We start from the raw sequence: 27,162 nt of genomic DNA, 5'->3' as shown, positions 1-27,162 counted from the left end.
AATCCTCCGATTTGAATGTTAGAGGGTTGATCACTTGATCCTAACCCTCTATAGATCAGAGGGTAAGGATCAACCTATTGAAATGACTTTTGGGGCACAACCTATTTAGGCTGTGGGCCATCTAATGGACGGTTTGGATCATCCCACGGTGCCGGCCATACCCCCTCATCAAAATCCAGTGATAACTTTTTCAAAAATAAACAACTGTTTGAATTTTGTGTGGGTATCATTTCCCCCTGTTTCTATTAATTTTGTTTGCAGAATTTGTCATTTAAGTGTTCTTTGTTTTTAGATATTTTCTCTTTTGTGATGCTATTTGATGGATTTTTCAGAAGTTTTTGTTTTTTTAATGGCTGCATGAGCTATTTATTGTTCGTCTGTGTTGGGTTTTGAGAGAATTGGGTGGGAATTGAGTATTTCCTTGAAAGGGTTTATTATTGTTATGTGTTCTTTCTTAAGGGTTTAGGGTTTGTGTTGGATTACTCATTCAGCTGCTTTTTGATGATTTTGGGGTGTGGGTTGAATTGGGTTAAGAAACTCTTAAATTGAATTTTAGTAATACATTTATTTACCCATCCTTGCTTTTCTATGGGTGTTTCTTAAATTGCATCACTGATGGTTATTTTTCAGCTTGAAGGTGGGATGAATTTGGTTAAATTCTTCATATTAGTCTTTTTCTTTTTACGTCTCAAAATTTGGGCTTAGGCATTATGTAGGGTTTATATTTACTAATTTGGGAATTTCTTTGATGTGGAACATGTGTTATGGTACTTGATTCAGGAAGAGATCGAGATCGAAGCCAAGGTTTTACGGGTTGGAAAGGCAGTTGGAGTTGTCAGTGTTGAGCTGAGGAAAAAGAAGACTGGGAAGATTATTGCTCAGGGCCGTCATACCAAGTTCCTTGCTGTCTCTAGTTAATTGTGAAGGCTCCTTGTGTACTTCCTTGTATGCAAAATTGATACTAGAAGAGCTTGATATTTCAATGGATAATTTTCTTCAATAAGAATATAACTATTGGCTAGTTCTGGCTTCTAAACCTGTCTGTAGACCTGTATACAACTGGAAGATGTTCAATCATATTCCCAATTTTGAATAATTTTGCTGCCCCATAGTTATAGCTGGTTTGGATCTCATCTGTTGTATTGTTGCTGCTCTTATCATACTTGGATTTCTCCAAGAATATGATTTTTCTTTATGGCTATATAACTGCAATGCTCAGATCTTTCACTCAAAATCATTATGTTTGTCGGCTATATCTATGTCAATGCGATATCTTTTAATTTCTAGACTATGTTCTGTTAGTTCAAATGGTTCCATTTTGTATTTTCAGATACCTGATATCCTCTACCTGGTCCTAGGATAAAGTTTCTAGGTATTTTTTCTGGCCGTGATTGCGAAATTCGTATATGAATAATGGCTTTGAAAGTTGACCTAATGCTATATAATGTTTCTGTAAGATTGTATCCTTAACTGTAGCTTACATGGGGCTTTTCATCTTTGTAATTTTCTGATGTGAATTCCAGTTTAGAACAGAAGTAGCCTTGTTTACATAGTTTCTTCCTCATTGTTCTACTGTCTTTTCTAAAGTGAAAGTTGTTGTTCTTAATAATTTAATGAATCAGGTCCTGCTTTTGTACTTTGAATTCTCATACATATTTAACTGATGATGTTTATCCATAGTACTTACTTTAGTCATGCATAGTGGTTGGTGGTAACCAGTGAGAATTCAGAGAATGCAAATAAAATTTTGCGCTTGACTTAAGAGGGAATGATGTGGTATTCTTATACTGTTCACTGTTTACAAATATCGGCTGCAGAATTTGTGACGACTTGTACAAGTTCTTAATTTTCTGTTCATTTCTTGCGAAAATGTTGATTTAACCCATTTGATCTTCTTTAATCTGCCTAGTATCTCATGGTGACTCCATTAGTTGGTAGTTTTATTCTCCTTCTCGGCACAAGCAGGTAACCAATTCAGGATCACCAATTATCATGACTACAAAAATCCATCTTCCATCCCATAAAGTATGGATTAAATGTCTTCTGCAGAAAATCCTTCCTCAGAAAACAGATGTTCCTATTCAGTCAAACAGAGCTTTTGATGTTCCTGACTCTGTGTCAACTAGGTGTTAGTGGCTTGGAATTCTAGTTGTGCATGAATCAGGAGTGAGCATGATGAAAAGACTATGAATAAGATCAAGTTAAAAGGTAAAAAGAAGACATTACATGCTTTTCATAGTTCATTCATTCATTCATGAGGATCATGGTTTTAAATTTCGACCGAAATCCGAAATTTAAGAACCGAAATTTTGGGTTTCGGTCATCTCCGAAACCAAAATTGAGGATACCCGAAACGTTACTTTATTTTGACAGAAATCTCGAAATTTCGTCTGAAATTTAAGGAAATTCCCAAAAAAATTCATTTTTTTAATTATTTAATGTTTAGCCCAAATTTCGACCGAAACTACTGAAATTTCAGCCGAAATTTGGTATGGAATAAAATATTAATTTTAATAGTTTGTCCGATTTCGGCCGAAATTTCAGTTTCGGTGAGGACAGAATAGCATTCCGAAACCGAAATTTGAAACCATGATTAGGATGCAAAAAATAGATGGGTCCATAAGGATATGTAGCTACTTGTATTAGGTAAGAGAAAAAAGCCGAATTGTGCTAAGAAATAAGCAGCATAAATAGTAGCAAATAGGGGACAGACTTCTGTGCAAGCATTTTCAAGAACACAGTAAGGGGCCGTTTGGATACGCGGATTTTAGCATCCGGGATTTCTTCAAAATTGTAGCTAAGAGACAAGAGAAGAAGCAGACCAGCCGTCTTTTTTGACTTGTTTTTTACTTCTCGCCGTTCTTTCCGTCGGCAAGAGAGTAGAAGATCCTCCCATATTTCCAGGTTTTAGAAATCTCTGGATGTGGGAGAGATTTTTAAAACCTGAATTTCTCACTTAAAATCCTAGAAACGCTGTCAGGACAGCATACAACAGCTTGATCATGAACCCTCATTTTCACTGTTTTCAAGCTAAAAACTTGGATTCTAAAATCCGTGTATCCAAACGGCCCCTAAGTGTTCCTAACATAAAAGTAAGTGGAATGATTTACTGGAAAGTATGAAAAACATTGGGTTACATCTTTTAGCTTGAGTTAATGTAGTGAGCATGGGAGAGAAGCAAATGCTTCATGGCATCGATGATATTATAATCATAGTCAAGGCAAATATTGGATAGAAGTATCAATCGAAGGTTGTAGCAGGAGTTTACCCTGGAAGACCATGGTTTGCTTAGATATTTCTTGGGTATTGAAGTGGACCAAAGTAGAAATTTGTTGAAACTTGAAACTAATTCAAAAAAAAAAAAAGAGCAAAGTTTTTGAGATGAAACCACAATGATGCTGCCCCTAGTTCAAATTATTTCGTGGATTGGATTTCAGTTGATTCGTTAGATATTGGACAGGTAAAGGAATTTCTTGTTCATTTACGTACCCACTTAAAAACAAATAAACCCCGGTTCCAATAAATCATGTCTTCTACCAAAACATTCACCGAGCAAGCAGAGAAGAGTAGGTTAGATCTATTGGTTGAGTTAACGTAGTCAAGATTGGAGAGAAGAAAATCCTCCATGACATCAATGATATGATCAAAATATCAAAGGAAAGTTGTAGCAGACTTTTCTATTGAACACCTCAATTTGCTCTGATATTTATTTTGTATTGAACTGGTCCAAAAGTAGAAAATTGTTGAAACTAATTCATAAAAGGAAAACAAAAGAGCAAAATTCTCGAGATACCTAACAGTGGAAAACTGTAAAGTGAGTGGATAATAGGTTTGCAGAAGATTCAAGTAGATAAAATGAGGTAAAGGTTTTCAATATCCTATTTTCATAAGACTGAACACTCCATTTATGTCCGTAAATGATGTTTCAGTTATGCATCATGCGTAGAACTCGTCAATTGGAAGCTATTAAAGAATCCTTGGATATTTTAAAGGATCAAGTAGTGATGTAACTAGTTTATAAGAAAAACTCATCATGATATATGCCTCTGCAGAGAAGCAAATTGGGCTAGAGGTCCCATTGATAGAAGATCTGCCTTAGAATTCTATGCATTATTGTGAGACAAAGAATACAATGTGTGACTAAGCGCAAAAGTGGAATATTGAACAATGGCAGTATCAACAGTTGAGGTAACTTGGTTATGATAGATTTTAAAGAATCTCCATTTTTCACGTTCAATTGGGTCAATTGCAATGTGCTGTGACAATTAGTATAAACCCAGGGTTTTTGTACCCAATGCTACATGCAGAGATGTACAATAGATCGATATGGACATCATGAGCTGTCCGTAATAAAAACAGTTGTTGCTGATACCTCCTTCTCAGTTCCTTCTTCCATAACCTGAACTCGGAGAAGGAAGAGACAAGAGGCCCCTATAGAGAATGTGGTCATATGTAGGAACGGAATCCAATAAGGTTGTGTAACAACCCTAAAAAAAATAAAAAAATAAAAAAAAAATAAATAAATTTATTTCTCGGAACTCCGAGAAAAATCTCGGAATTCCGAGAAAATGGACAGTAGCTTCGGTTTGCCATTCTCGGAATTCCGAGAAATGACTCGGAACTCCGAGAATGTTACGAAAGGAAGAATCCGAGGGCTTGAAAACACACTTTGTGGGCCCGATTTTTCGTCCTATTGGGTGTGTTTAATGCCAAACAAACCCTAAATAGATTTATGTCTATATATACTCTATCACAACCTAATTTTCTTCACAAATCAAAAACCCAACCCTAAAACCTAAGGAAACCTAAGGAGAGAGGAGAATCCTAAGGAAAGGAGAAGAAGGAAAGGCTTTCAACTCCAAGATCCATCGAGTTTCGATCAATCAATCAATCAATTAAACCAAGATCCATCAATTCAAGGGCAAAGGCAAGATTTCGGATTATGTTTTGTAATCTACACTATAACTAGAGTTCTTGAAAATTTAGATAAAACCTCTTATGTTTTTGTTTCTTGATTCTTGAATCCAATTCATGGCTTTCATTGAAAACCCACAACCCTATGATGGAGATGATTTAAAGGCCATAGTTTCATATACCCTTGATACCATTTCCCTCGTACCCAAAAAGGGGCGAGAAGGTCAAAAGAACTACGTGAACTCCTCGTACAAAAACAGTGCGAAAGGTATCCTCGTACAAAAACAGTTCGAAGGTTATAATTCTACATGGGTATCATTGTGTATAGAAATTAATGGGGAAGGAAAGGGAAGAGCATAGTCTCTAAACGATTTTAGAACCTTAGATTCTAATGACTAGAGCAATAGTCTCTAATGAACAATCATATTGAACAAAGAGTCCTATTTTGCAAATTCAAAGGTGCTATCAGAAAAACCTCTATATTATTGCTTATTGTTGCACCAAATACCATGTCTTTCTTGATATGCTAAATTTCTTTGATATGCCTCTAATATGAGATGATTATATCTTTACATCTTCAATTGCCTAAGTTAAGTTTTATTACTCTGCATAACCGTTATTCTTGCATCCTGACCTTTAAAACTTTTCTACAGACTTTAATGGCGAAAATCCAGAAAACCAGCAAATCGATCAAAACGAAGGAGCATTTGCTGATGAGATGACCTAGGCAATGGGATGGGGAGAGATGGCATAGTTTAGGCAGTTATTTATTTCTTTTAGTTTTCTTTCCAAAGTCCTTTGGGGCATGGATATTTAATTTGGCAAATTTGTGGAGTTATTATTGAAAGTATTGGAATAAAATTCTCTTCCCTTATTTTTGTCTCTATTTCATTAATAAATGGTTTGCATTTTAAACCAAAGACTTCCGCTGTATTTTAGTTGATTCCAAATAATCATGATTTTCTAAGACTTCCGCTGTATGATTCCAAAAATGAATGAATGTGTTTTGTGCCTCTTTTCTTTTGAGAGGCGTAGCAATCCGGATTTTTCGGGGCTTGTTGGCTCTGTTTTATAAAGAGCTAAGCTCAGAATTGCCTCAAAAATTTAGCCTGGGAATCCGGGTCGTTACAGAGGTGGTATCAGAGCTCCAGGCTAGGTTAGTTAGTGAGAAACCTGGTGCGAGTCTGGGTATATGTCTAAGGATGAGTAGTTGGACCTAATTAACTAAAATAACAAATCTAACCTAATCATACAACTTTCATGATCATAATCTAGATAAATAGAATTTTATGAACTAACAATTGTGTGTTCTTTTGACAGATGGATCAAAGAGAGCTGCGAGGTTATGCTAGGAGAGGTCGTGGTGGTGCCCATGGTGGTGCCCATGATGGTGAAGGAGCAGATCCTTTACTCATGATTGCTGATCTCCTTAGAAGACAAGCTCAGGCACAGGCTGCTACTCAGACAGTTGTAGCCCAGAACCAAGCAGCCAATCAGGCCGCTTTGCAGAACATCGCAGCCACTCTAGCAGCTCGCCAAGCGCCTGCAGCAGATCCGACTAAGCTGCACAGGCAATTCAGGGACTATAGGCCATCGGAGTTTACAGGAGTGGGAGACCCTTTGGTTGCAGACCACTGGATTTTGGAAGTGGAAAGCATATTTGAAGTAATGGAGTGCAGCGATATTCAGATGATTCGTTTGGCTACCTTTCTACTAAAGGACCAAGCAGGAGTGTCGTGGAGATCCTTATTGCAGAACTATCCTAATGCTAAGAATGAGACGTGGACCGAATTCAAAGTGCGGTTCAACAACCAATTCTTTCCTAACCATGTTAAGAGGGAATTGGCATCCCAGTTTGCGTCTCTGAAGCAAGGATCTATGACCGTGGCTCAGTATGGAGCCAAGTTCAGGCAATTGTCGAGGTACGCACCTGGTTATGCCTCTACTGAAGAGGATAAGGTTTCAAAGTTTATTGACAACCTTCGCCCATCTCTTATGGCGAAAGTTGTTCTTCATGAACCTCAGACTTTGGTGGAAGCGTGCGCGAAAGCTGAAATGGCTGAGCGTAGTGAGAAAGTGATTATGGCCGCCAGAATGCCGCCATCTGGGAGCAGGAATCAAGTGCCGCCTCCAAAGAGACAGAGGATGGAAGATGGAGTTCCTGCAAGGGTTCCTTGTGCTATTTGTGGAAAATTTCATGCTGGAAGGTGTTGGAAGACTATGAATGTCTGCCACAACTGTGGAGACCCGAGCCACAAAATTTTGGAGTGTCCTAAGCCTGTATTCAGGGACACGAGGCCTCAAAGGCAGCAGCAAAATTTTCAGCCAGCAATGAATCAGGCGAACCGTAATGTTAATAATCAGCAGCAGCAGAATCAGTGGAAAGGAAATCAGAATCGCCAGCAGAATCCGGGAAAGAGTGCATCTCAAGCACCTGTCAACCGAGTCTATGCGCTAAATCAACAAGACGCTGATGCCTCAGACGCAGTTATTGAAGGTCAGCTTTTTGTTAATAATACATCTGCGCATATTCTAGTAGATTCTGGCTCTACTCTATCATTCATATCACCTATTTTTGTGAAAGAACTGAATTTGACCCCTATTACTCTAAATTCCTCTTTGAGAATTATTACTCCTATAGGAGATGATGTAATTGCAAATCTTGTATGTAAGGGATGTATTATAAAGATAGGTGGTAGAGAGCTTTTGGCTGATTTAGTGTTACTGGAGATGAACGATTTTAGAGTTATCCTTGGTATGGATTGGCTAGCAGCTTACCATGCTAATGTGGATTGCTTTCATAAAATCGTAAAGTTTTCAATTCCTGGAGAAGAAGAAATTGTTTTTGAGGGAGTGAAGCGCCCTATGAAGGTTAAAATAATTGCAGCTGTGAAAGCCCAGAAGTTGATGAATAGAGGTTGTGAGTGCTTTCTAGCTTATGTGGAGAAGGAAGAAGTCAGTAGTAAGTTGTATGTTTCAGACATTCCTGTGGTGAGCGAGTTTCTGGATGTCTTTCCAGAAGACTTTGTGGAATTACCTCCCCACAGAGAGATCGACTTTACTATCGATCTTGTGCCAGGGACCGAGCCTATTTCTAAAGCACCTTACAGAATGGCCCCGGCAGAATTGAAAGAATTGAAGGAGCAGTTATCTGATTTGCTGGAGAAGGGATTTATTAGACCCAGTACATCCCCATGGGGAGCTCCTGTGCTATTTGTGAAAAAGAAAGATGGTAGTCTTCGCTTATGCATTGACTACAGGCAGCTGAATAAGGTGACTATCACGAATCGTTATCCTCTTCCTCGGATAGACGATCTCTTTGACCAATTGCAAGGAGCTGCTCATTTCTCGAAGATTGATTTGAGATCTGGATATCATCAGTTGCGTATCAGAGACGAGGACATTTCCAAGTCAGCTTTTCGTACTCGATATGGTCACTATGAATTTGTTGTAATGCCATTTGGGTTGACAAATGCACCAGCCGTATTTATGGACTTGATGAATAGAGTGTTCAAGCCATTTCTGGATCAGTTTGTGGTGGTGTTCATAGATGACATCCTTATTTACTCGAAATCTGAAGAGGAGCATGCAAAGCATTTGAGACTTGCATTGGAGACCTTGAGAAAGAATCAGTTGTATGCAAATTCTCTAAATGCGAGTTTTGGCTCGAGCGTGTTGCATTTTTGGGTCATGTAATTTCTAAAGATGGAATTGAAGTGGATTATGCTAAGATTCAAGCAATTACTTCCTGGAAGCAACCGACTAATGTTACCGAGGTTAGAAGTTTCTTGGGTCTGGCCGGGTATTATAGAAAGTTTGTTGAAGGCTTTTCAGTTTTAGGTGGACCTTTGACTAAATTGACCAGGAAGAATGTTAAATATATTTGGAACGAAGAATGTGAAAGCAGTTTTCAAGAATTGAAGAGAAGGTTGACATCAGCTCCAGTTTTGATACTTCCTACCGCGGAAGGAGATTTTGTGGTCTATAGTGATGCATCATTTCGAGGTTTGGGTTGTGTGCTCATGCAATCGGGCAAGGTCATTGCCTATGGTTCAAGACAGTTGAAGAAGCACGAAGTGAATTACCCGACTCATGATCTGGAGTTAGCAGCAGTAGTTTTCGCATTGAGGATATGGCGACACTACTTGTATGGTGTCAAGTTCGAGGTTTTTACGGATCACAAGAGCCTCAAGTATCTTTTTGATCAGAAAGAGCTGAATATGAGACAAAGAAGATGGGTTGAATTTCTGAAGGATTATGACTTCACCTTGAGATATCATCCAGGCAAGGCTAATGTAGTGGCTGACGCTCTTAGCCGACATGAACACCCTATGATGGCCTGTTTGATGATAGAAGAATGGGAATTGCTTGAGCGGTTCAGAGATTTGGATTTGGAATCCTGTGAGATTAGCGATAAGTCCTTTATTGCTAATATTCGAGTTCAGTCGAATATCATTGAAGCCGTTAAAGCAGCTCAGTTAGATGATGAAGGAATTTTGAAGTTAAAAGCCGAAGTTGATTCTAAACCAGAGTTTTCAGCGGGAGAAGATGGATGTTTATTCTTTAAAGGCAGAATTTGTGTGCCAGCTAAGGAAGGAATCAGAAGGGACATTTTGGATGAGGCACATAAGTCTCGTTACACCATTCATCCGGGTAACACCAAGATGTACCAGGACTTGAAGAGGAATTTTTGGTGGAGTGGAATAAAAAGGGATATTGCAGAGTATGTTTCTAAGTGCCTAACTTGTCAGAAAGTGAAGGCAGAGCATCAGAAACCTGGAGGTACATTGGATCCATTGGAGATTCCAATGTGGAAATGGGATAGTTTGTCCATGGATTTTATCATGGGTTTACCCAGATCGAAGAGCAGTTGTGATGGTATTTGGGTGATTGTGGACCGTCTCTCTAAATCGGCTCATTTCATTCCGATTAGGAAAGATTGGAAGTTGGAAAAGCTTGCTGAAACATATGTGGCTCAGATCGTTAGATATCATGGTGTGCCTTCGACCATAATCTCTGATCGAGACTCTCGTTTCACTTCGGGATTTTGGAAGAGCTTACATTCTGCTTTGGGTTCGAAGTTGAGTTTCAGTACAGCATATCATCCTCAGACTGATGGTCAGACTGAAAGAGTAAATCAGATCCTTGAAGATTTATTGAGAGCTTGTGTTCTTGATTTTGGTGGAGATTGGGAGAAGCATTTGCCTCTATGTGAATTTGCTTACAACAATAGCTACCAGCAGAGTATTCAGATGGCTCCATTTGAAGCTCTATATGGCCGTGTTTGCAGATCACCTTTATGCTGGGCTGAAGTTGGTGAGAAGCAATTGCTTGGACCAAAGTTGGTTCGAGAGTCGACTGAAAAAGTTGCTTTGATTAGGGATCGCTTGAAGATCGCGCAGAGTCGACAGAAGAGTTATGCTGATCAGCGTAGGAGAGAATTGGAGTTCGCTGAAGGCGATATGGTTTTTGTGAAGATTTCGCCGTTCAGAGCAGTAATGCGTTTTGGAAAGAAAGGGAAGTTGACTCCTCGTTTTATTGGACCCTATCGAATTGCGAAAAGGAATGGGGCAAGAGCTTATAAATTGGAGTTGCCTCCTAAATTGGAGCGGATGCATGATGTTTTTCATGTGTCAATGCTTCGATTGTATCATCCCGACCCTTCTCATGTTTTGGCCGAGGATGATGTCGAGCTTCAAGAAGATTGGTCTTTTTCTGAAGGACCCGTGAAGATTTTGGATCGAGAGGAGCGAGCATTGCGAAATAAGACGATTTCGTTGGTCAAGGTTCTCTGGCGACATCATGGTGTTGAAGAAGCAACTTGGGAGCGTGAATCGGAAATCTTGAAGAAATATCCACATTTACTCGGAGGTACATTCCTTATTTCTCGTTTTTAATCTGGAGAGAGATCGAATTTCGAGGACGAAATTCCTCTAAGGGGGGTAGAATGTAACAACCCTAAAAAAAAAATAAAAAATAAAAAAAATAAAAAAATTATTTCTCGGAACTCTGAGAAAAATCTCGGAATTCCGAGAAAATGGACAGTAGTTTCGGTTTGCCATTCTCGGAATTCCGAGAAATGACTCGGAACTCCGAGAATGTTACGAAAGGAAGAATCCGAGGGCTTGAAAACACACTTTGTGGGCCCGATTTTTCGTCCTATTGGGTGTGTTTAATGCCAAACAAACCCTAAATAGATTTATGTCTATATATACTCTATCACAACCTAATTTTCTTCACAAATCAAAAACCCAACCCTAAAACCTAAGGAAACCTAAGGAGAGAGGAGAATCCTAAGGAAAGGAGAAGAAGGAAAGGCTTTCAACTCCAAGATCCATCGAGTTTCGATCAATCAATCAATCAATTAAACCAAGATCCATCAATTCAAGGGCAAAGGCAAGATTTCGGATTATGTTTTGTAATCTACACTATAACTAGAGTTCTTGAAAATTTAGATAAAACCTCTTATGTTTTTGTTTCTTGATTCTTGAATCCAATTCATGGCTTTCATTGAAAACCCACAACCCTATGATGGAGATGATTTAAAGGCCATAGTTTCATATACCCTTGATACCATTTCCCTCGTACCCAAAAAGGGGCGAGAAGGTCAAAAGAACTACGTGAACTCCTCGTACAAAAACAGTGCGAAAGGTATCCTCGTACAAAAACAGTTCGAAGGTTATAATTCTACATGGGTATCATTGTGTATAGAAATTAATGGGGAAGGAAAGGGAAGAGCATAGTCTCTAAACGATTTTAGAACCTTAGATTCTAATGACTAGAGCAATAGTCTCTAATGAACAATCATATTGAACAAAGAGTCCTATTTTGCAAATTCAAAGGTGCTATCAGAAAAACCTCTATATTATTGCTTATTGTTGCACCAAATACCATGTCTTTCTTGATATGCTAAATTTCTTTGATATGCCTCTAATATGAGATGATTATATCTTTACATCTTCAATTGCCTAAGTTAAGTTTTATTACTCTGCATAACCGTTATTCTTGCATCCTGACCTTTAAAACTTTTCTACAGACTTTAATGGCGAAAATCCAGAAAACCAGCAAATCGATCAAAACGAAGGAGCATTTGCTGATGAGATGACCTAGGCAATGGGATGGGGAGAGATGGCATAGTTTAGGCAGTTATTTATTTCTTTTAGTTTTCTTTCCAAAGTCCTTTGGGGCATGGATATTTAATTTGGCAAATTTGTGGAGTTATTATTGAAAGTATTGGAATAAAATTCTCTTCCCTTATTTTTGTCTCTATTTCATTAATAAATGGTTTGCATTTTAAACCAAAGACTTCCGCTGTATTTTAGTTGATTCCAAATAATCATGATTTTCTAAGACTTCCGCTGTATGATTCCAAAAATGAATGAATGTGTTTTGTGCCTCTTTTCTTTTGAGAGGCGTAGCAATCCGGATTTTTCGGGGCTTGTTGGCTCTGTTTTATAAAGAGCTAAGCTCAGAATTGCCTCAAAAATTTAGCCTGGGAATCCGGGTCGTTACAGGTTGACTATCACTTTGTTCTAAAACATGTGTTATCTGGAAAAATCAAACTCAAATAAATGAAAAGTTTCAATTAGGTGGCTTACATCCTGACAAAATGTGAGCAAGGATTTTTATGTGCTTCCCAATGGCAAGTACTCTAATGTTACTTAGACATATTTCGTCTTGAGGGGTTGCACATGAAAGAATATGGATATGCTTATCAGCCTTATTTAGTTCATAGTGGAAATTTAGTCATTTTATTGGTTTTTATTCATTTTAAAAGATTTTAGTCCAAGGCATAATGTTCATTGTGTGTGCACATGTGTGAAAGAGCAAAGTTAACATTAAACCATACCATAACCAGGTCTCATTGTGTGAGGACTCTTGCACTTGACCACAGTGTGTGCAGCTTCTGTCTGCCATAACTGAGTAGGTTGGATATCCTGTCAAAAGGTTCAGGTTCCCAACTGTCATGGCGGACGTCCTTATCAACTTATCCAAATCGACATATCCTCGTGCAGCGTTCCTATGATCCCAGAACCACTTACTGTGGAATATTAGAGACCAAATAGATGAAGGGGCTCAGTCTCATGGGGACTTTTAATGGCTTGCATTAAAGCAAAAGGACATGTCATACAGGTCATGGTCTCTACTCGAGAGGAGTTTTGGGGTTGTCCTGTTATTATTTTATAATATTTGCAATTGTTTCAAAACTTGGACTCGGATGAGAACTCAACCAAGGTAAAAAAGAGTCGATTCAGTCAATTTTTCATTAAGTCAAATGAGTTTTGATTGACTTAGTAGGAAAAAACTCAGACTCAGCCAAGGTAAATGGGAGTCGAATTAGATAGTTTTTAAACAGTGATATTTTCAACATAAATGGTGCTGAGTGGCCTGCTAATCTGTATATATCTTGACTCATGAATAAACATATATCATCTGATTTGCTGTTGTTATCAGTTCTAGCTGTCTCTGGTTTCTGCCTGCCAGATATGATCAATCCACATTCTTCGCTACGAGAAAATATTGGTCTCAAAATTGGACAATTTCTTTTAGTTTTCTTTTCCCCGGTAACTTCCTTGTGAAATGGGCCATCTCCTGCTGACATCAATATTTGAAGCCTACACCTTATTCCTCCCTCCGAGGATATTAATTGATGAAAATCCTATTATTTCTCTAAGCCTTTCTGCTACCATGCCTCTCTTTAAGACCAAGCTTGTAGTCAATAGATTCTGAACAGGTGAATTTGAACCCTGCACCTTGTTCCTCCCTCTGTGGATGTTTTTTTAATGGGCCCTCTGTGGATATTAGTTGATGAAAATCCTATTCTGTTCTGTAAGCCATTCTGCTACTATGCTTCTCATTCAGACCAAGCTGTCAGTAGACTCTGAACCTGTGAACAGAAGCAAGTGCCATTGAAATTAGAAAGACATGAATATCTTATATTATATTTATTTTTTGTTGTCCTTTCACAGTTTCACTCATGGTTATATTAACAGAGCAACATTTTTTAGTATTGTTTTTTATGTAACTTCTTTGGACATTTTGTACATTTACCACACTATGATCTGGTATTGTTTTTGCTGTTACTTCCTCAGACATTTTTTACATTTACCACTCTTTCATCCGTGAAGAGGTCGGGTCTCCACTTCTTCGCAGTTAATTCTACAATCTATGCTAGAGAATTGGAGCAACTCTGTAAAATCCATGCCATTTCCTTTTCATTTTCATCCATCAACATGATCAGATTGTTGAAGTTCTTTCACATAACAAACCTACCACACCTGTGTTCTCCATTGCATTCCACTTGATTTAGAAAACTTCAGCAGCAGAAAAAACTGTTTTCGGTGTAAGATATAGTGTCACCTTCAGTCTGTTTGTATGCCAATGTATACTCAGACTCGAAATCACTAACTAGCTGCAACAATGAATAAAATTAAAAATAAAACAAATGGGAGGCAATTATAGTCTTATCCGGTTCTAAATGACCTCTTAAATATTTTGTTGAGTGATGCAAGCATATCTATTAATATGAGAATTCATCTTGTATGGTATTTGTTTAGTTATTCAATTAACCCAAAGAAGAAGTAAAAGGTAATCAGTTTGAGTTGGGCTTGCGAAAGAAAAATCAATCGGAATAGAGATGCCATCTCTGAATGTTTCTAATATGTGAAGTTATACATGATAATCCCTTCCTAATTCTCAATTTCCTTCAATTTCTATTGGGTTGTGAGGCTGAGGACGTTAATATTTTTTTTTTTAGGTAAAACCCACATACATGTTAACATAAACAAGGAATTCATATGGTTTTTTTTTTTTTGAATGGTGAATATATTAAACCAAACAAAGAGAAGAAGAAAACAGCACAACACAAATGACTTAGGGCCTCTTTGGATGCCTCTAATTACCATCTTTTCGTAATCTGTTTTGAAGTTAAATATGATTAAATGCAAATAATGGTCATAAAAATGATAATAGTCAATGGGTTACTAATAGGCCTTAACTTCATATTTGCAACCATGATTAAATTAAAATAATATTATTTACAAATATGGATCAATTTTGGTGGCATCCAAAGACGCCCTTAGATTCTTTCATGACAATTCACAATAGTATTTCTTCGTCTTTTCTCTTTAGTGAGATTCAATGCTTAAGTTTAGGAGGTATGGAATGATGTGGATTCCCAAATCAGACATTTTATTGGATGGTTAACACCATGAAGGCTAGCACTTGTGGAAAGGGATTAACAATGAAATGGTTATTTGAAAGACTATTAAACTTAGATCATTGGAAATGGAGAAGGAATATAGATTTTTGAAGACATGGGAGAAGAGTCAATTATTGACATTCTTGGCTTGGACGATGATGTTGTCTCTGGCTCTCTGCAGCCTATTGATGGAAGAGAGATAAATGCTATTCTAACAGGTACAAATCGGAAGCTCCCTTGGTAGTCCAATGAAGTTGGTTTCTGTTTGGATCAAGATCAACTCTTTGAGCAAGAAACCAAGATATAAGGCTCTTGATGGGAGGCCTCCAAGGTGTATTCAATTTCTTCTCTAGATAAGACACAGTTACGCTCTAGGAACCGTAAATTGGTGTCAAATTATTTGGATTAAACTATCTCGCCTCAAAATTTCTACACATTGGTGGTTCTTCTAAACACGAGGACTGTTGGTACCGATATCCATAGTTTTAAAACTCCCCCGCATCCACGTTGACTCCCTTTTACCTTGGCCGCGTTGCGCCGCATTTGCGTTCCGCGTTTTGACCTACGGTGTCAATAAAAACTCCTTTGACTCTTTCGAATTATGACCGCGTCAACTGAGTACTCGACTGTGTTGTGCCGAGTTGACTAGGATTTTCTTCGGCCGCGTTCTGCGCCGCATCCTCGTTTTTAAACACTGCCGATATCAACATAATGATTTTGAATTCAATTTTAGGTGATGTTGTTGTTTAAAGATAGGACAAATAGTGAAGAAGGTTTTGGGTAGATTTATAGATAGTAGATCATGAATTTTAAAAATAAAAAATAAAAATAAATGCACTAGCTGCACTGCTTTTTACCTTGCCCAAATCTTCGCCTATTATAAGTAATGGTGACCCGTTGAAGACTGGAGTAAGGCTAAATGGGGGGAAATTCGGGACCGGGGTGGTTAGCTCGCACACGAATCCTTTCCTTCAATACGTATGGCATTGAAGCTGACTTCACATGTTAGTCATGTTTTTCTTTTTCGGTGTCGGGGTGATTCTCCTATTTGACTTGCTTTCCTGATTTCTTTTTCTTTTGGTCTGGTGAGAACTAAGGATCATGAGGCTGGGTGGGTGTTTCTGCTTAGACTTATGAGATTCATGGAGGAGGTGTTTCCTTCCCTTGATGCTCAGATAGTCGAGTGGGCGAATGAGGCTCACGGTGCCTTCTCTATTCATTTGTTCTTCTCATCCTTAGTGGGAAGGGGAAAATACTATTGTTTGGAGGAGAATGTGTGAAGTTGCCATTCCTTTTAGAGTACAGTGTTTTTCTTGGATAGCTATCCTTGGAAAGATCAATACTTTGGACTTCTAAGTCCTGAGGTTTCAGGCTGGCCAATAGATTTGTGCTTGGCAATCAGCAAGAGGAGACAGAGGGTCGCATATTCATTCATTATCCTTTCGCGAGGCGCTTTTGGGTGACGTTGCTACAGTGCTTTGGAGTTCAATGGGTGTTCCCCCTCTTGTTGAAGGATTGAACCAGAGTTGGTGACGACCTCTCCTTTCCAAAAGGGCATCCTTTTTATGGGCTACTCTTCTTTGTGCTGTAATCCAGACCCTTTGGAAAGACAGAAATTCTTGAGTTTTGACAAAAAATGATGAATTATTGAAACTGATTGATTTGCAAGGTTAAGTTTTTTGTTGTGACTTGGGCCATTGGAAAGAGAGAATTACATAACTGTTTTTTCTAGAAAAAAAATGATGGACCCAAAGGGAAGAGGAAACTAGAAAGGAAAATCTTGGATCTCCCATGCTAATTTGAAGACAAAAGCATGTTGATGCAGTAGAATTGGTATGAGAAGGGTTCAGATCTACTATGCAAACAGGTGGGAACAAGGTTATTTATATGACTTGGATGCAATAGGAATGGATGAACTGTTCAGATCTAATTTGATACTGGCATGGGAGATGAGTATCCAAGAACCTAAATGAATGAAAGATTGGGAAAAGATGAGAATATTGATTAACGAGAAGACGAATAAAAGAATAATGGAGAGAAGAATATGTTCTAGGATTGGAAAACACAAAGCTAAAGAGTAAAGAATAAATCAAAACACTTGATATCAAAGAAATAAAGATGATAAGTTCGTTAGTATATCGTGCCAACAAAAATTCATGGCCTCACACCAATGGAAATCTTGGAATCAGAACAAGGGGCTAAAACATTGCACCTTGTAGACATCACATCCATGAAATTGTTGCAAAAATGTCCTTTTCATTCATAAATTATGTTTTTTCCAATGGCCCTAGGGCACATATACTTCGCCACAACTTATAGAGACTTCTAAGCTTACACTCCTAATAACAAATAAAACCGTAACACGCGGGCCCTATTGACTTAAACAAATAAAACCCTAACTTCTAGTAACTTCTCACTTAAAACTCATGAAAATAAACTAGAAACAAAACAAGTTGTGGACCATGTGGGAGCCATTACTAACAAATCCTAATATTAACTTCTTAAAATAATATATAACAGTTAAGGAATAAAGTTGCAACTAAGCTCATGTGAGTCCCATGTGGACTGGGTTCACTATTCATGGTAAACAGTTCATGGATTCTATTACATAAGTAGCCCTCTATCCTTACTAATCTTCAATGCCTTTCAAACCTAGTGGTGATTTTTAAATTGGAGCCGAGTACTCGTTCGACTAGAGGAATAGTCGGGGGAGGAAGAACAAGTAGCGATCCCCTAGATGCTGGAAGTGGTTATGGCCGATCGACCCGACCGGTATTTGACTCACTCCTGATTTTCAGGTTAGCGTTCCGAGCCCCATGTGGACCAGGCTCATTATTCATGGTAAACAGTTCATAGATTCTATTACATAAGTAGCCCTAACCCTTACTAATCTTCGATGCCTTTCAAACCTAGTGGTGATATTTAGGGGCCCCATTTCACCATGACTATTAGAACAAGAGTTTGAGCTTGTTTTTCTCTCTTATGACTTCAACTGAACATTTTAAATTTATTCCTCTTATTTCTCCCTGGATTGAAAAAACTTGACCCTGACGAGTAAATAGAATGGTAGTTGTTATTGAGATCAAGATTAAGAAATTGGAATTATTCACCAACGATCCAAGTGCAAGTAGATAATGGTCGTCCTTTCTATTGAACACCATTGTTTCTAGTAGAAAATTTGTTGCTCAACAAGTTTTGCTTCTATGCCTTCTTTAAGGTTGGGAGTTGGATGTAAATGAACAGTCGGCTCCTCAATCATTATAGCCTTGTTAGCTTTTGCAATATTGTTCATTGTTCCAACTTCCACAACTTTAGCATGAAGACTATTAAGTGAAATGTTTTTGGTTTAATGAATATAGATCTTTCAATGCCCAAATCAGATAAGCGAGAAGATCATTGCGCTTTGGAAACATCATTCTTCCCAGTTATATTATCTATTTAGTATTTACACTCACGTTCATCATCATTGGAAGATCATGTTCAACAACAACATTCTGATCTCCCTCTAATTGGCCATCCTTATCTTTTGCACCGTCTTAACTATCTTCATCTGAAACACTACCCATATTCTCATGTTGTCTAGAATCAAGATTTCCCTTTATGGAATTCTGAAAATTAGTTAGCTTCCCTGTTAGTTCAGGATGGATAGCTAATGGAAGCGAGACGAAGTGAGAGTAAATGAGTAATCAATATTTGGGCTTTGAATTTACTGCTCAAGTACAAGCTGTTTCTTCTTTGAAGCTTTAGTGACATTTAGTACAAGTTGTATCTTTTGTTAAGCTTTAGTGACATTTTTCAATGGTGGTTCCTTCCATGGAAATAGGACTCTCGTCCTTAGATGATGGAAAATTGATTTTCACTCCGACCCCTCCCTCAATCTGCTTCTCTATGTATCTCCCTTTTTTCGTCTTATAAAACAAACCAAAGAAATATCTACATTTACAGATTCAGCCTTTTCGCTTCAGCTGTCACACTTATCAGTTATGAATAGGTGACTGTGAACCACTTATCCTCGCCCTCCAGTGAAGAGTGATCATCCATTAATCCTACAAGTTGCTATGAATAGTCCATATAATTGTGGGAAGGTTGTGATGTAGTATGCTTCTCCTCTTTGATGCCCTAACTAAGTGTTGCTAACCATCTGGGTGACATCTTCTCTGGGAGCCATGGATTTTAATTGTTATATCTCCTCTGGGGTCCATGGGTTTTAATTTGTCCTTTCCAGGTACCTCAAGAGCTATCTCACTTATAGGGGGTGGTTGTGTGTTTTGTCTAACATGTACAACCCTCGGAATGGTCCTAGGTGGTGGGGTGCCTTGTTGTTCTCTTCCTCCACCATTTTGGATTATTCTGTCTTTTCAAATCTTCCACTTGGGTCTCCAAGATATCTAGTTTTCCAGCAATCTTAAACAGTAACTTTTCTCTTTGAATTACGAGTAGTCATCTTAACCTAAGCTCTTATACCGAAAATGATGCAGGTACAAAAGGAAATAGGAAACTAGAAAGGAAAATCTCAGATCTCCAATGCTAAGTTTAAGACAAAAGCTTGTTGATGCAATAGAATAGGTACAAGTATATTTCAGATTGATAGATCTAACAGGTGGGAATAAGGTTATTTTTATGACTCAGATGCAATAGAAATAGATGAACAGTGCAGATTTAATCTGATCGTGGGGTGGGAGGTGAGTCTCTAAAACTACGGATGAATGGAAGTTTGGGAAAGAATGAGAATATCAAATAACAAGAAGATGAATAGAAGAATAATTGAGAGTAGAATATGATCTAGGATTGGAAAAAACAAAGTTAAAGAGTAAAGAATAGATCTAAATACCTGACGTCAAAGGGATATAGTTGACAAGTATGTTGTGGAACCCTAGGCATCACAACAAGGGGTCAAGGCATTGCACCTTGAATTGCAGACATCACAATCACGAAATTGCAAATAGTTGCAGATAAGTGTTTTTCATTCATAAACTTTGTTTTTCGATGGCCTTAGGGCTTATATGCTTATAGACTTCTCCAGGACTTGTAGAGACTTCTATACTTAGGACTCCTACCTAATAGCAAATAAAGCCCTAACAAGTGGGCCCTATTGACTTTAACAAATAAAACCCTAACTTATAGTAACTTATCACTCAAAACTCATGAAAATAAACTAGCAACAAAACAAGTCATGGACCATGTGGGCCCTCTTACAAATACTTATCCTACTATTAACTTCTAAAAATGATAGATAAATATTAAGGAAAATAATGCAACTGAGCTACTGTGAGCCCCATGTGTACTGAGCTCTTTATTCTTGGCAAACAGTTTGTGGACTGTGTTTCATAAATAGCCCTCCACTCTTACTAATCATTGTTGCTCTTCGAAACCTAGTTGAGGTTCTTGTGGGCACCACTTCATCATGACTTTTAGAACAAGAGCTTGGGCATGTTGCTCTCTCTCGTGAGTGTGGCTGAACATGTGAAACACAGTCCACAAACTGACTTCCTATAAAAAAAAGGAATTCAGTCTAGGCTGGGCATATGTTGAAGAAAAAGAGAGTGGCATCTGGGATCCCTCATTTTCCTAGTTTCATCAAGCTGAATTTTGATGGATGTTCTCATTGGTAATGCCTGACCAATAGGCATTGGAGGCATGTTTGAAGACAGTAACGGGATGTTGTTACGGGAGTTCTCTGGTCCTATTATTACCACAGACTCCAACTAGTCTGAGGCAAAGGCGCTCTTGACTTGATTGTGCATTTTGTTTCCAGATTTGAAAGGAGTCTTATCGTGGAGGGTGATTATCAGAATCTTGTTAACCGGAGGTCTGGTTCGTGTAAATGGCTAGGTCTGGTGTTAGCAGAGGTTTTCTTATTGAGGGGCAATCCCTGCCCTATTGAAATTTTCTCCATCTTATGTTAACAGTGTTTTTTTTTTAGATGTCAAATAATATTAAAAACAAGGAAGACCGAGAAAGTCTCCCAAGGGATTACAAAGAAAAATACAATAACCTCAAGGAGGCAAAAAATCAAAACTCTCCAACTGTAATCTCTCAAAACCCTGATCTAGCCAAAGAATCCGCCTCACAATTTGCAGATCTGCGAACATGGTTGAAAACAATGGATGAGCCCTCTACAAGATCAAGGATTTCGTCAAAAAGCGACCAAAATCTCCAAGGCGGTGCCTCAGTCCCACGGAGCCACCTTACCACATTTAGCGAATCCCCCTCCACTATAGTATTGCCGATATGGTCTCTTGCAATTCTTTTAATGCCCTGATGGACCGCTCTGACTTCCGCTTCATTTGAGTCACACACTCCTAACGGCCCCGAATAAGCCAGGTAGCCCCTCTGAAATCACGATAGAGACTACCAATACCCGCCGGTCCGGGATTGCCCAAACTTGAACCATCAAAATTAAGTTTCATCCATCCAATGGGAGGAGCATCCCACTCTTGAGTCACTTGAGATCGATATTCTCCACTTAAACATACCACCCTCCAACCCTCCCACAAGTCAAAAGCAGAGACAAAATGAAAAGGGGCAAGCATTTGGCCCAAGAAATGGTAAGAGCGATGATATTGATGTATAACCGGTAAGGCGATCTATTAGACCCCTCAAACACCCTTGCATTTCGGTCCTTCCAAAGGACCCACAATGTAGCAAGGAGACAAATCCTCCACAACATCTTACCTTTTTTCTTCCATGGCACCACCTCCCAACACGAAAAGACTTCCGAAATAGAAAAAGGAAACATCCAACAAATCCCAAATCTCCCCAAAATGTACCCTCAAACTTCTCTAGCAACTTTGCAGTGAATAAAGAGATGGCAAGCCGACTCTCCATCTTCCAAACAAAGGGAGCAATGATCCACCAAGAACATACCCCTCTTCCGAAGAAAGTTACTACTTCGAAAAAAAAAATCATGGGGACTGCCACCTTCATAAGGCACTCTTCTTCTTTCGTATCACTAAGAAGTTTCATGTGAAAGTTCTTGAGTCCGGAAATGGTTCCTTTTAATTCCCATTGTTTGTTTAGATGACTCGACATGGTTTGTCTCTCTTCTTGGTTTATTTAAATAACAGTGCCCTTCATCAATTTCTCAGCTGAGGCCTTTGTTTTAAAGCAGCAACAGTAACAGCTATTCCAGATGAAGCCCTCTGTGATGTTTGATCTTTTGCTTGAATTGATATCCTAAAACGGGTTCTTTGAAGGGATGAACAGCTCACTTGTTCCTGTTAAATCCATCTTGACTCAACAAAAAGTATTATTTGACCTCGTTGGCGTAATTGAATCAAGGATGAAGCAAAGAAGGAAAAGGAAGAGGAAAACCATGAGGGAACCAAAATGGGAGTGATTTTTGTTTAAAATGTGAGCTCCAATGACTTATATACTAATAATGCACCTTTGTTATTATACCCTTAATGAAGGGCATTATTATCCAATGCATGTATTTTACTTCTTTAACAGTTGGCTTGTTGCTTCAGCTCACCTCAATACTAATGGAACTATCCGCATCCCATCCGAGTTGGATATAATATGCTTTCTCAGACTATTTAATTCCTTGGTCGTTGTTGATTCACTGTTGGCTTTTACCTCTTCATTGCTGTATACCTAATCACAGTATGTTCTAGAAATCCTGATAGTATTATCTGAAGGGCAGTGATAAATCGACCCCCTAATCTCTCTCTCTCTCTCTCTCTCTCTCTCTCTCTCTCTCTCTATCTATGTGTGGGTCGATTTAAGATGTACGGGGGTCGATTTATCACTGCCCTATCTGAATTGCCCATGTTTCTGCATACCAGTAGTTTCTCAACATGCAACCTTGTGTCAAGATCAACATATTTTCTGTATCTGGAGACTCTTATCTTCTCATCCCCACACTCCATTGTATAAGGGTGTTGTTCGGATTAATAAATGTGCTATGATTTTTATTTCTTATATCATGCATTTTAAAATTGTCTAGCACCCTTAACGACATTTATAATCTTATATTGTGCATGTTTATAATTTATATTGTTTCCTGAGATCCTTCACCCCACCCGGGCCTTTTATTAGCGATTCCCTCCCACGAAGGCCCTGTTTGCTTTGGATTTTGAGAACCGATTGCGAGTCCAAAACTTATTATTTGACTCAAAATCAGACGTAAATTTCTGTCCAATAATCAGTTTTGGACTCACAATCGGTTCTCAAAATCCAAAACAAACAGGGACTAAAAGATTACTGATTGTGCTTGGTCTCACATCTTTTGGCACTTCCTGTTTCCAATTTAATCTTGTGGATTGAAGTGGTTTTATTGTAATGCTACATCTTTTTGTTTCAATTTTGATTGGCATCTTTTTCGTTCTGTAGACTACTGTTAAAAAATCAATATTTGAACTGTTCTGAACATGATGACATTTGGCCAGGCAACATGATTTCAGTTTCTGATTGGTGTAGGTGCCTGAAAGTCATTGAATTGCTTCAATTCTGCTGTGAGAATTGCAAGTATAACTCGACTCATTGTGCTTCGCTCTCTGGGATCCTGAAAACAAATTCCAAGTAAGCAAATAGGTTCCTAGTGTGAGCATTCTTATTAAATTTCAGAGAAAGTGTTCCCAAATCTTGAGATGATTGATAGACGACTGTCAGTAGACGGGAAAAAAATGCCTACATCTCTGCTATCACTTCTTCGTGCAGGAAAACCACTGCCAAAGATGGTGAAACCTCGGATGGGACCCGCTTGAAGTCATGAAGGAACTGGAGCTACATCTCTTTTCAATTTCCATTCAAGAGTTCTTAAGTGTTTCCAGGCCCTTTTTAGACACACCTAGCGAGCAGGGACAAAAGATTAGTCTTTACTGATTTTTCCGGTGCCGAGTGGAAGGGTCGTCGCCCGACGGATAAAAGTTACTCTAGCATCGGCATGTGGCGCATCCTTAACACAATATGTAGTTCAAAGTTCTTAATCAAGTAAGGCATTTTTTTATGAGTTTTATTTAGAGCTTAGATGATCTGTAAGAACACAAATTGATTTTAGTTGATGATAAAAATATATATGATATTTCCATCATGTCCAAAATATATTATATTAGCATTCTTGGCCCATGCATAAGGTGTAAAATAATGGGCCCCATCCCATAAAAAATGAGGTGTAAAATGGTGGCCCTGGCCCCGCCCCATCAAATTATGAGGTACAAATGGTGGGCTCCACAGCATAAGATATGATGTGTAAAATGGTAGGTCCCACCCCTGGCATGGCCACACCACGTAAGGTGGTGGGCTCCGCATGCTATGCATGAATTGTAAATTTTAATGGAACCGGGTAAAGAGAAATGGGAAAATGGATGTTTACGTTTGATTTTCCCTCCACTTTAGAGAGAGACTTACCCGAAACCCAAGCATTAATTAATAGCAACAAAACTGTTTCTGTAGGGTGGCGAATTAGTAGTGGTAAATATGCAAATTAGTAGTGCAGTAAAACTGATTTAGTAGGCAAAATGGATTTAGTAGAGGCATAATCGAACCCCCTTTCGTAGGAGGCCAAATTAGTAAACTTAACTCAACTAAGCCTTTGTCCCAAACTAGTTGGTCTGCTAATGAATCCTTTAGAAAATTTTCATGAAGGAGGTGAAAGGATCTACCCGGCTCAAATTGACTAAGTTTACTCTGACACTAGTTAGGTTCGTCTACATGGATATTTTCTTCCATACCCATTAAAAAACAAAAAAATTCTTCCATTCTATCCTATCCAAGGTCATGTTCTATGTTATGTTCCATCCTATCCTATCCAAAGTCATGTTCTGTTATCCGACAAAAACAAAACTGTTTTGGTAGGAGGCCAAATTAGTAGTGATGATAAATCAACAAAACCGGTTTCATAGGTAAAACTGATTTAGTAGGCAAAATGGATTTAGTAGTGTTAATAGCAGCAAAACCTAAGAAAACCCAATTTATACTGTAAAAATTAAATTTCTATGGAGAAAAGTAATACAAAAAAATTCTAAAAAAATGCCAATGACCATGAAAAGAAACATGGTTAGTATGAGTGTTGCTATGGAGACCGATAGCGGAACCGAGAGAATAACCTAACAAATCCCCATGCCACATGGCATGGGAGGCGTAGTTTTGCCATTTTCATTGAGAAAAAAAAAGGCAAAAATAGGGAAAGATTTCTAATGTGGTAAGAAGCTATTTGATCAGTTCCACTCTCGGTCCCCAAAACGGTTACCATATCAGATAATACTGAGTCTGTGGTAGACATCAAATCAAATGAGATTATGTTAGGTATCTAACCATGCACCCGTCTCTTTTTTTCTTTTTTTCTTTTCTTTTTTTTGTAAGGGAGCAACTTGGGTTGGGTTGGGTCGGGTCAGGATGAGCTTTTGCTAGAAACTGAATAGGATTCAACATGAACCTGACCCTATTTTAAGGTAAAAACTCAACCCGAATTCCAAAAAATTGACCCGAGTGGCACCCCTACTTTTTTGGGGTTGGGCCTGTAGCTCAGTTGGTTGAGGTCTTGTATCTCAACCTTCAGGTCGCAGGTTCAATCCCAGCTTACCCACCCAAAAATACATTCTTGGATGACCATCCTTATTCCACATGATCCAGACCATTCTGTGGGTCCCACTACAGAATTCAGATCATGCTGAATTCAAGAGGGTGGACCCAATCATAGGCTCCCAGCAAGTTATCTTTTTTAACTAAGGCAGTGTTTGGTTGCACAAACTCTCGGCAGCCGCTAGGATTTTGGAAGGAATTTCATATGTCATTCCTCGTTTGGCTGCCAATATTGCATTGAACTCCAAGGAGACTCGTTAGCATGTTTCCTAGGTAATTATTGAATGTCTGCTAAGGTGGAATTCTAGGTCTGCTTGATTCTATGGATGGAAATGGGAAAATGGATGTTTACGTTTGATTTTCCCTCCACTTTAGAGAGAGACTTACCCGAAACCCATCATTAATTAATAGCAACAAAACTGTTTTTGTAGGGTGGCGAATTAGTAGTGGTAAATATGCAAATTAGTAGTGCGTTAAAACTGATTTAGTAGAGGCATAATCAAACCCCTTTTGTAGGAGGCCAAATTAGTAAACTCAACTCAACTAAGCCTTTGTCCCAAACTAGTTGGTCGGCCAATGAATCCTTTAGAAAATTTTCATGAAGAAGGTGAAAGGATCTACCCGGCTCAAATTGGCTAAGTTTACTATGACACTAGTTGGGTTCGTCTACATGGATCATTTTCTTCCATACCCATAAAAAAAAAAAAAAAAAAAAATTCTTCCATTCTGTCCTATCCAACGTCATGTTCTATGTTAAGTTCCATTCTATCCTATCCCAGGTCATGTTCTGTTATCCTACAAAAACAAAACTGATTTTGTAGGAGGCCAAATTAGTAGTGATGATAAATCAACAAAACCGGTTTCATAGGTAAAACTGATTTAGTAGGCAAATGGGTTTAGTAGTGTTAATAGCAGCAAAATCGAATTTGTATGAGCGGAAAATCCAATTTATAGTGTTAAAATCAAATTTCTAAGGTAAAAAGTAATGCAAAAGAATTCTAAAAAAAGGCCAATGACAATGAAAAGAAACATGGTTAGTATGAGTGTTGCTATGGAGACCAATAGTGGAACCGAGAGTATAACCTAACAAATTCCCATGCCACATGGCATGGAGGCGTAGTTTTGCCATTCTCATGGAGAAAAAAAAAGCCAAAAATCAAGGAAAAGATTTATAATGTGTTAAGAATAGGGGTGTAAACGAGCCGAGCTTGGCCAGGCTCGGCTCGGCTCGTTAAGCTCAAAAGCTCGGCTCGGTCAGGCTCGCGAGCCTTACCGAGCTTGGGTTATATTAAGTTCACACCCCTCATCTTCCCTGGACAGCCCTATATAGTGTAATTTCACTACTTTTTTAACACTATGGAGGGTGGTCAAAGGGGTTCCTAAAATGAAGTGACATATTTTGCCTCCCTCTTTCACTCCCTGGACAACCCTTTTAGTGTATATATTAATATATAATATATATATATATATATATATATATATATATATATATATATATATATATTTATTTATTTATTTATTTA

General features: G+C 38.4%; 1 long non-coding RNA gene across 1 annotated transcript; it reads left to right on the top strand.

The window, feature by feature from the left end:
* Positions 1–225: 225 nt before the first annotated feature.
* Positions 226–24,123, top strand: LOC143888278 (uncharacterized). The gene is made up of 3 exons (XR_013254522.1): positions 226–945; positions 23,537–23,638; positions 23,777–24,123. It is a non-coding gene; the product is annotated as an uncharacterized LOC143888278 (long non-coding RNA).
* The last annotated feature ends 3,039 nt before the right edge of the window (positions 24,124–27,162 follow it).

The sequence above is a fragment of the Tasmannia lanceolata genome, unplaced genomic scaffold (assembly GCF_043159265.1).
Source record: "Tasmannia lanceolata isolate RefF3 unplaced genomic scaffold, GAP_Taslan_0.1 ptg000012l, whole genome shotgun sequence".
NCBI classification, from domain to species: domain Eukaryota; kingdom Viridiplantae; phylum Streptophyta; class Magnoliopsida; order Canellales; family Winteraceae; genus Tasmannia; species Tasmannia lanceolata.
Note: the sequence above shows the minus strand (reverse complement) of the source record. Positions and strands in the feature narration are given on the sequence as shown.